At 45.2% G+C, this 11,586-nt stretch overlaps 1 pseudogene; it reads right to left on the bottom strand.

The window, feature by feature from the left end:
* Nucleotides 1-1,427: 1,427 nt before the first annotated feature.
* Nucleotides 1,428-11,245, bottom strand: LOC119399167 (Usher syndrome type-1G protein homolog; annotated as a pseudogene).
* Nucleotides 11,246-11,586: the final 341 nt, after the last annotated feature.

Here is an 11,586-nt window from a genome sequence, read left to right on the forward strand (position 1 = left end):
CATGGACAGCAAGCGCCATCTTTGAAACAAGTTAGGAACATTGGCGGGTTCACAATTGAGGACACCATGCGGCTAATGATTCGCTACAAGTAACTGGACGACTTTTGTAGTAGGACAAATACCTGTCCTCATATGAGGCCCGTATGCATGAGAGGGTTAAGGAGAAACCATGCCTTCCTCATACATTTACCTATTTGGGCCCGTCCCCTCACTGCTTAAAGTGCAGGGCTATGGTCACGCAAGTTTTTGACGATAGTGGCACTGAGGACACCTCCTCATGTTGCATTCCAGAAACTATTTACTCCCTACCTTTACTCCCGGAAAGGCAGGCCGTTGTGAGAAACGCATCGCTGATTTATTTTCGTTTTTGCATCCATGGCAACGCTTGTGTTTTTTTAGATTCGACCAATATGCCCCAACCCCCTAATAGAGGACCCCGGGCACGCCTATGTAGACAGGACGGTCGTTGTTCTGGTAGTTAGCTCCTCCTGACCCGCAGCCCCTTTGAAATATGAATGCCCTCTAGAAGGGTTGAATGTTCTGGTCTGCACTCTTGGTTAAGTGTGCCATCATGCCCCGCCAAACTAAGGGTGAAGCAAATGTCCTGCCTACGGTAAAATTAAGCCTAGCCGTCTATCTGCTTTTCTGTTTTAGCGAGTCTACAACACCCACTCGCACGCACATATGTATGGATTGTGACTCCAGCGGTATTGTGAAATCATCTTGACTAACATCTAACCTCGGGTAGAAGGAAAAAGAAATTCCGTAAAGTAGGAAGCCGTCCTTTGAGGAGCACACACGCACTATGCGTTCTGGAGTCACAAACGTTACTGAATCTATGCAACCAAAAACGCGTTCACACGCGTTTCTTTAGAACAGTCGTCGCAAAATGTAACGCGACCAAGCCGTCTCAAACGGTGCGAGTTTAGGTAATCACACGTGGCGTGGTGATTCATACGAGAGAAAAATGATTTGAGCCGTAGCTTTCCCCTCACGGCAAAAAAAAAAAAAAAGTCTGGCGTTTCAAGACTCTTGGGTCACAAATGTGGCTCACATTTTCAACTCTCAGTTGGGGTCCCTCACGCACTCACTCTTTTAGTCTACAGCGTTGGTTGTAGACTAAAAGGCATCATCAAGATGTTCATTTTAGCAGCGCACAAAATGACAGGACAAATGAAGGAAAGCTACAGGGCAAGTGGTGGGTCGGCATTTGTCCTAGCTTTACTTCCTTTGTCCTGTCCTTTTTTTGCACTGCTATAATGAACGTACACCAGCTAACCCGAATCTCGTCACTTCTACAGTACATCATGAAGATGCTTCGATGGCTCCCAATCGCATTACACAAACACGCGGAAGTTCATGCCAACCGAACACATTTTCTTCAGTCCTTGAAGCTTTTCTAGAGACAAAAAAGCTAGTTCGTTTCCAAGTCGCTTCGAATACAGGAGAGTGTCGAAAAAAACAAACGGTTGTTCATTTGCCTCGCATAATCCAGCGATTCGGAATCGCTCTCAGAAGCTGCAGCACACATCACACACACGCACAACGATCACACGCCACACGTGAGGCGACGAGAAGCAACTCTTTTTCAAGACTTGTCTCTCGGGTCTTCTGCCTGGCCCCTCCGGACCACAACGACCTCGACCTCTACGGCCTTGAGTCGGCCACTTCTCCGGGGTCTTCGAAAACGACCCGTCTCTGTTCGACCGCCCTGAGCAGCTTCTTCCGAGGTCCCAGGGGCACGTCCATGGTCTTGAGGTCTTCCTCGCCCAGGAGCGTCAGCGCGTCCAGGTTCACCTTCTCTCTGGAGAAGAGATCCACGTACTCGGCCAGTTCGTGAGCCGGCAGGAACACCACGATCGCCAGTGGCGTCCCGTTGCCCTCTTCCTCCTCATCCTCTTCGTCTTCCTCGTAGTACACGTCTTCGACATCTTCCCAGGGTAGGACGCTCTGCCTCTGGGCCAGGCTACCCGCAGAGCCGATGGAGTCGACGACACTCTCGCAGGGCAAGGCGATGCTGCCTGCCTCTTTATCGTCGAGATGACACGACGGCAGGGACAGAAGCATGCCCGAGATGGAGTTTCAGAATGCGACGCTGCTGAAGCACGGTCTTTCGAACATGCTCGCGTGGTCGACTCATGCTCTCCAAGCCCGGAGTCCGGGTGTACGACACCCAGGTCCGGTTCTCTGATGGCACGCCACAGGTCGCCCGGTACCGAGTCATCCCTGAGAAAGTCCAGGAGACCAGGTCGCGAGGCCGGAGAGAGCAGGGGCGCCTCGGCCGTGCCCTTGGGCACGAAAACAACCTCGGCGTCCCGCTGGAGGCCCGTCAGCGACCGGGTAGACTTCTCGCCGTTATTGCTCAGGGCCCGAGCCTGCGTCAAATTGAGTTGCAGGTCGTCAGAGTCGTGTTAACACATGCCAAGACACAAGAACGAACTCAAAGCACACATACTTCACAGAGTTGCCTGTATTACGCACTGTTCATTTACATTACCCGGTTTATTCTGCCCATGAGACATGCAAATAGCCGTGTGATCTGTTAGACGAACAAGACATCAAACAAGCTTCAAAAAATGTTTCCAACAGTGGGCAGCCGTGAGCATATAATAGGGAACACCAAAGTCGTGTTTGCGGAACAGTTACTTGTAACGCAGCGATATGGATGTGGCGTGTAGTATTGCATGACATACCTTTCCGCTTGAGCATTTAGTGTTATGAACACTTTTGCACTTGTCAACTACGTTTAGCCGCCATGACCTTTAAAGAGTATGTTGACCTTTAAAGAGTCGTTGTACAAGTTATGTACGCCTTCGTTTACAGAACTTGTACACGAAGGTATACTTCATGTGCAAGTTCTGGGGTAGGGAGTGAACGCAAATTAGCCAACCACCCTCCGCTAGTGATGTCCCCGGTGGCTTCTGTACTTAGTGAATGTAGAATATTTCAGGAAAAGCACGAATCCAGGCAGCACTGATGTTGGGCCAGTATTGTTCATACGTTGACAAACGATGGCCTAATTAAGGCTTAGAGAAGCCACTACAAAAGCACTATTGGCAAAGTCATCCTGTGAGGATGCCAACGATGGTCAATCGTTGCTAGCCAGCGTACGATATTGGTACTACCATCAAGTAATGGCGCAGCCATCATTGCCAACATTGGGGCTTTGTTAGACGGGCAATATAGGCTAAAGCCATCTTTGCCAACATTGGGCCGTCATGGGATTATAACAATGGACCAACGCACCTTTAGGTGCAGCAAGACTACAAAAATGAATGCAGGACCATCTTCAAAATTGGATAGCGCGAAATCGAACGGGACTAAGAAAGAACACAGATGCCTGTACATCTGTGCTCCATCTTAGTCCTGTTCAATTTTGCGCTAACCAATTTTGAAGATTATGAATGAAGTAGCCCCGCAACATATTTTGTTAATAAAGGACCAGTAAAGTTCTTATCTGAGTCAGTTGGTGCACTGTTGAACACATACAGGAGGGCTGCGCGAAAAAACATTCGGCAGATCCCACGTACCATGGGAATCGATGTTATGCGAAGCATGCGCAGGAAGGTGAATGTCGCAATTTTTCATATTGAGCGAACCATTACGGAATCACGCTAGAGAAATGTGCAACTGGTATACGCACACACATACTTTGACGAGTCGCACATGTGTTATATAACCAGTTGTTTACAGTTGCTTAACAATGAAAACAGCAACACGGGTGTTACCAACACCAGACGCGGTAAGCTGATATGTCGGGCTTATATTCTTCAATGCTGGACTAGCGCGAATTCGAATAGGACAGTGAAGGAACACAGGTGCACAGGACAGGCGCTACTCGCAACAAAGCTTTGTTCAGAAAAGTTTCTACCGATATATACACACCAAGTGGCACGCGCAGGCGCACTGCACGTACGTTACAATCACAGTTGCAGTTGTTAGAGTTGCGTTAGAGTTGTTATGCTTATACGTAACCCTTATGACGGAGAACGCACGCACGTTTCAGGGACCCGTGTGCATGTGTGGAAGGATTTCTTGGTAGTTCTAAATGAGGTCATCGTCACCCTGATCAGTGTGCACCAGCAGCTGGACAGGACTTGTTATCGGATCCGTTCGTGATCGCGGCTACGAACGCTCTAAGTGTAATGAAGTGCGAGGTATAGTAGAACTTGTGGAAGCCGCGCATAGCTGTTACGAAGGAGTGATCTATGATGCCTCCTGTTCTGGACGTGGCACCGAGGTCTTGTGATGGCCTGTCCACATCCAAGCACTCTTTCATGCCATCTGAGAAACAGGCGTTGACGGGTTTTGATAAATCAATGCCGAAGTCACCGGTAATAATGAGGAACATGCTCCTCTCGGCAGAGTTATTGTAGGAAGCATTTACCCCGGTTTTTCTGTAATCCACGGGGTTGACGTTGCGGGCCACATGGACGAGTGGATCGTAGCCCCGCGGCTTCCAGGGGTGCTCTGTCTTCAGCTCCGTAACTTTCCTTGCGTCGGTCGCTGTGGTGTAGCGGTTCCGGTGCTCTGCTGCTGACCGGAAGGTCGCGGGTTTGACCCAGGCCGCGCGCGGTCGCATTTCGATGGAGGCGAAATGCTAGATGCCCGTGTACTGTGCGATGTCAGTGCACGTTAAAGAATACCAGATAGTCAAAATTTCCGGAGCCCTTCACTACGGTATCTCTCATAATCATCTCGTGGTTTTGAGATGTAAATCCCCAACAATTACTATTATTATCGCTTTCCGTCCGTGTCAACGTGTATGTTCGCGGTTACTGCGTTGATTGAGACTTATCACCTGTGGCACATACCCGCATGACAAGAACTCTGGTATGCGGTTATGTGCCACACGTGACTAAGGGAAAGAGTGTCATGACGTATGCGAGAGGTATTTTGCGTTATTCATCTCATCACCAGTGAATCGTGTTCGTCATACACTCATTGTGTGCTATGCAAATTTTGGTATATTACAACCTATGGAGACGACCGGGAGAGCGCCCAGATGTAGGCGGCTAGATAGATAGATAGATAGATAGATAGATAGATAGATAGATAGATAGATAGATAGATAGATAGATAGATAGATAGATAGATAGATAGATAGATAGATAGATAGATAGATAGATAGATAGATAGATAGATAGATAGATAGATAGATAGATAGATAGATAGATAGATAGATAGATAGATAGATAGATAGATAGATAGATAGATAGATAGATAGATAGATAGATAGAAGTGCCCAAAGTGCCTGAGTCGCATTAAAACATAGACGTAGAAAAGCAACTACACAGGAAGGGCGCAAACTTCAACTGTAATTCAGAAAGCCAAATCAGGCCAATATGAATACATATCGTCTTGACACCTGCCTCAAAAATGATACGGTATCGAAAGGTTTACAAAATTTTGACACACTGTCGTATAGGAAATTATTTTTTTTTTTGCTTGTCAGAAAACTACAGAAAGTGAGTTATCTTGATTTTGGTTTTTCTTTCGGTAGTGTCTCTGACGCTACCGAAAAAACCAAGTCGTCATGTTAGTATCTCACAATTCGCGCAAAGCTCTTATTACTGTATCGGTTCTTTCGAGGGATGTGTCAGGATGATGTGCATTTATAGTGGCCTGCTTTGGCTTCCTGAATTACAGCTGAAGTTTGCGGGCCGTCCTATTACTTGCCTTTCTTTGTCCGCGTTTTTTTCGAGCAGCGCTGTTGTGTGTGCCCGACCCACATCTATTTCTTCTTCTTGATTTCAACTATGATATCCTTGAAGCCCGTTTGTTCCCTGACCCGCTCTGCTCTCTTCCTGTCTCTTAAGGTTACACCTATAATTTTCCTTTCCATCGCTCGCTGCGTCGTCCTCAATGGATATGGGCAGGGCAGGTAGCACGTCGGCAGGATAACCGGTGGTCATTAAGGGTAACTGACTGGACTCCAAGAGAAGCCAAACGCGTGAGGGGGAGAAAGAAAATTAGGTGGGTAGATGAGATTAAGAGATTAAAGCACAGGACCGGGTTGATTGGCGGAACATGGGGGAGGCCTTTGCCCTGCAGTGGGCGTAGACAGGCTCATGATGATGATAATGTTATGTGTGTTCGATGTAGGACCAATACATGCGCCAATGTTTGCCACTGTTGTGCCAATATCGGCCCAATGCCAGCGGGCTGCCTGGGAAGTCACCTTCGTGCCCCTTTCAACTTTGTACTTGAATAAAGCAGTTAAACATGGTTCTAGATAGCGAACCAACGGCACATTTACAATAGATATAGGCCGCGTTGGGTGAACGCGCGGCACCTGAATAGTTAGTAAACACGTGCCTTGTTGAATTACCCGGGGTCTGTGTTCTGCTTCCGCAGGTGCCCCTTCTTGCAGATGGCACCGAGGCCCTTGCGACTCGAGAGGCTGGTCGAGGTAGCCGTACTGACCATGTCCGAAAACATCGGCGCCCGCGGCGGCTGCAGGGTGCCCCGACCGTCGCGCACGTGCAACGGGATGAGGGCGCTATACACGCCGTTGTTGGCCTCGACTAGAAGCTTCACCTGCATCAAAGATGTTTCATTGATTGAGTGAGTGATTACGATCAACTTTCTTTGTGCAAGTCTACAGAACGTACTGGACAGATCGGCGCAAATAACGTTGTCCTGTTAACTGACTAGCCCATTGTTAACTCAAATTTACTTGCTTGCTTGCTTGATTGATTGATTGATTGATTGATTGATTGATTGATTGATTGATTGATTGATTGATTGATTGATTATGATTATGTCTATGGACATAAGCGGATATCAGTGTGTGCCATGAAAAAAACGCATCCTCTGGTCGTCCCTCTCGTCTTTTACCCCTTTACAAACACGCAGTTGTTATGTACCATTGGCAAACACATGACTATACGGTAAATTAACCTCTTAAGCCGCATAGCGGAGTGCGCGCCCTGATGTCGGAGTCCACGGTAAAAACGCGCGTGCCTCCGCTGTGCAATGCGCTTTCGTAAATGAAAGCAAAATCGATTTGGCGAGAATGAAGCGAAACATCGAAAGCCCAAAATTTGCAAAGGCCGTAGGCTTACTTTTTTGGGGAAATTGACCCCAAAATCGACTGGGTCAGATTGCGACGAAGCGTCGAGAAATCGAAGAATCGACGAATTCTGAAGGGTATAGCCTGTCATTTTTCGTCGTAAATGAAAGCAACATCAATTTTGCTGGAACAAGCGAAACATATAAAATCCAAAATTTCCAAAGACGTACCTTTTTCTCGAAAATGCATCCAAAATTCGACTTGTTAAGTTGCGACGAAGCGTCGATAAAGCAAAGAATCGACGATTTCTGAAGGGTATAGACTAACATTTTTCGTCGTAAATGAAAGCAAAATCGATTTTGCTGGAAGAATTGAAAAATTCAAACTCCAAAATTTCCAAAGACTAGAGGCTTACCTTCTTCTGGAAAATTGAGCCAAATATCGACTTGTTGAGATTCCGGCGAAACTTCAATAAATCGAAAGATCAACGATTTCTGAAGGGTATAGCCTGACCGTTTTCGTCATAAATGAAAGCAAAATTGATTTTCGTGGAAGAAGCGAAACATGGAAAATTGAAAATGTCCAAAGGCTTACCTTTTTTGAAAAATTGAGCCGGAAATTGACTGGGTCAGGTTGCGGCGAAGCTTCGAGAAATCGAAGAATCGACAATTCCTGAAGGGTATAGCCTTGCCTTTTTCGTCGTAAATGAATGCAAAATCAATTTTGCGGGAACGAAGGGAAACATCGAAAATCCAAAAATAAATTCAAAACTGTCAAATGTATCTAAAATACAAAACTACCTAATGTGAACCACCTTAGAGAGTTTTAAAATAGCGTACGCAAAAATAGCATTCTTTGCGGTCGCCCGCATTTCCGTCACTTAACAGGGGCCTACAATAGAATGGCGCATGACATATGCGCGGTGGCGACAAACGCCTGCGCAAAGCTTTGCGTACGCTATTCTAAAACTGAATGTTGCAGTAACTGCAACATTCATTCAGGCTGAGATTTCTGCGTAAGATGTTCATCCGCACAGTCGTTTTATTCTGGACCTTTGTGTGAGCTCGTGGCATTATAAGATGCCATTATATTTATCGCCGCCATTGTAACTATTTTCAACCATGTGTGTTGTGACGAGGTTTGTCGCTGTTAATGGCGTAGGGCATTGCAATGACTGTCAGCAACACGCTTGCTTGCTTGCTTGCTTGCTTGCTTGCTTGCTTGCTTGCTTGCCTGCTTGCTTGCTTGCCTGACCCTTAATTCTTGGCTCTTACCCAGTACAGAGGATTGGCAGTGAAACCGGCGGTTAATATAAGGGGGAAATTTAGAATTTAGACAAAGGAAAAGGCACTAATCGGCCGTGTACGGTATATAGAAAAAGTGAAGAATTATTAATTTATGTACCTATAAAAACAGGAATGAGTAAATCATATGGAATACAATTTTGTACCAAATTTTTATTGTGAATAATTAACAAGGAAATAACAAGGCACATGCATACACTGCCGTCGTTGTTGTTTTCCTCTGAGCATGGCTCATACCCAATGCAGGGGATCGGCCTAGCAGTGGGTGAATTTTTCCGATATTTTCTATAGTGTATCTTTCTTAGAAGTTATAGGTAATTAATATAGAAAGTTGAAGTACCAATTATTACCGCTGAAATATTTAAAGCCGGTAGAATTTGGCTAGATATTATTTTAGTCTCGCTGATAAATTCCTCAATGTCTAAGAAAACGTCCCTGTCACTGTATACCCCAGATTAGTGGTCCCATAAGAAAGAATAACCGGTTCTGATACTTCCAGGCCCATTTTTCGAAGAGGTGGTGCTTGTTATTATTTTGCTCAATGTTGTGAACCGGCAACAGGATGCAAAAGAAATAGAACAATGGTTTCCTCCTCATTACAGAAGAGGTACAGAGAGAAGGTCACCAAAACTGCTCTATGCAAGTAAAAATTGAGGGAGCTAATGCGGCAGCGAAATTTCGTCACGGCCACTTTCATCATTCTTCACTTAGATAAATCGCTGCGCCAGGAAAATCCCTGTCACTCCCAATTTCGACACGACTCTTCGTCTTCCTCTTCTACGTGCATATGCAAAGGGTCGCGCCCGGTTCATTACACTCTTACTGAACAATGATTTCGTGGCCTCTAAGTCGTGGACTAAAAGCAAAAATTAAGTTTTCTACCGTTATGCTCTGGTCGACTATAATAATAAGCCCCATGACCTATCCACCAATCAAGGATTCTTGTCAATAAAGAAGGAATCGCAGTCATCATCATTATTAATTTTATTATAACGGTCACGTTCAAATTAATGATCTGGGTATAATCAGTAATAGTAACAACTCTATTAAAATACAGTTTGATGACATTTTTCCAAAAAATGCAAAACTAATGTCATACCGATTATTGCACGATATATTAAGTGATTACCTGGAGCATATGCCAATTAAGACAGTGATAGCGACGGATGCTTCCCAAAATGAAGAAAAATGTGGAATTGGAATTTTCTCTCCTACTCTAGACTGGTCGTTTTCACTTCGCCTTCCAGATTTTGTGCCCATCTTTGTAGCAGAATTTTTAGCCATCAGTCTAGCCTTACGTAAATTAGAAGCATCAATAAGCTCCGCAATAATTTTGACGGACTCACTATCAGTATGTTCCTCCCTCACGGCAAACGAGGACTCGTATGTTTTGGATGCGTTCAAATCATTAGTTCCACTGCACATAAAGTTCATCAAATTAGTGTGGGTTCCTGGCATAAGGGCATATTTATGAATGAAATGGCAGACGCGCTAGCCAGGTCATCATTGAATGGCCCGGTAATTCAGGTATTGCCCGCATCCAAATTCATTACAGGTGCTAGATTTAGGAGGAAAATGATGTTAGAAGAATTTTCCGCACCGTCATTAACGACCATATTAGAATTCCAGCATTTAAATCATCAGTGGAATAGTAAAGTATGTCAATCACGAGCAATAGAAGTCGCAATCACAAGACTACGTTGTCAAACTCCCTATCTAAATTTTTATCTACACAGAGCTGGTCTGGCAGCATCGCCTAATTGTCCTTTTTGCGGAATACATGAGACAACGAAGCACTTTCTCATTTCCTGCAAGAGGTACTCTACCTTGCGCAAAAATACCTTAGGTGTTGTTTTCCGTCTGCTTAGATTAGAATTAAATGAACAAAATGTGCTGTCTTTCGGGGCTTTTTCTCTGGGCCACAGTGACGGGAAGATTGCTGATGCATTGCAGGAGTTTCTTAAAGGTTCAAAAAGATTTAGATTGTAAAATTTACCTTTCCAAAATATTATTTCTATTTTTCACCAAAATTATCGGTTTTATTGATTCAATTCTATTCTATATTATTATTAGTAGTATAATTTTAACTCTAATTCATTTATACTTCTTTCGTATTAATTAAACAAAGTTTGAACTTCAATTTCAATTTTTCCTTTAAAAACTAACCGGTTCTTGGCCAATCCCCCAGTGTGGGTATGAGCCACAGCTTCCAGGCTCTACTCTACTCTACTCTACCTGTTCTCAAGGCTGACAAAGCTTTCCGACGTGAACCGCGCTGGTCCTCGTAAAACCGCTGTTTTGCTTCGACAGGTTTTCTGCCATTTTAACAGGTGAGCGCATTTTATGCGTCACGTTCCTATACTGATTGATGTACCAGCGAATGGGTGCATTATTCGCAAAAAAGGGGCAATGTGATATGTGCCATTAGGCTTAACTGGCCCTTTAAATGGTTTTGAATGTATGCAAGCGTGGCGCTATAGCTAGAGTAGATCATTTATACAATAAGTTGTCATAACTCCATTGCTTCAAAGGAGTTACAGGCAGTTAAATTCTACCCTCCTTGCAAACTGTGCTTTTTATTCTGAACGTGTTCGCCACACGGTCGGGGTTAAGCCTCCCATTCCGCCATCATCCACCGGCGCGCCATTGACCTCGGCGATTCTCTGGTAGATTGCTGCACCCCCAGGTGCCGCCACAAACCCGGACGCTCGCATTTCATTCTCCGGTACCAACGCTCAAGAGCCAATCAGATCCGTCGTACGAGTGACGTCGCGAAACAGAGTGGGTATGGGCTGGAACGTCGGTGTAGCATGGTTCTTTTATCGACGTAACGAGAAGTTATTACAATATTGGTACACGGTAGCGCCCCATTTTCGCCTGGTAATTTTTCAAACAGCAATAACAGAAGAAACCGTACCTGCGTCATCCCCTCTTTGTTTCGCAGTTGAAAATGACACGAGCACTTGGTGTTGTTACGACGAGATTTCTCGGTAGTTACTACAGCTTCCTGATTCGGCCAGACTCTTTAACTGCGTGACCGACATTTTCTGCGGTGACAACAGAAGAGAATTCTGTCGCGCTTGTGTCGCTACAACAGCGATCTGAAGTACCACAACAAATGTTTGCAATACCTCAGAAAAAATGTCTTGTCTAAACAGGCACCGAATTGTCACGACAGAAACGTTCCTGAACTAACGCGAGAAGTCCGTTGTACCACTACAGAAACGCTTTGGCGCAGAAGACCTCTAACACAGCCTCGCGACAGGC

Source organism: Rhipicephalus sanguineus, chromosome 7, assembly GCF_013339695.2.
Source record: "Rhipicephalus sanguineus isolate Rsan-2018 chromosome 7, BIME_Rsan_1.4, whole genome shotgun sequence".
NCBI lineage: Eukaryota > Metazoa > Arthropoda > Arachnida > Ixodida > Ixodidae > Rhipicephalus > Rhipicephalus sanguineus.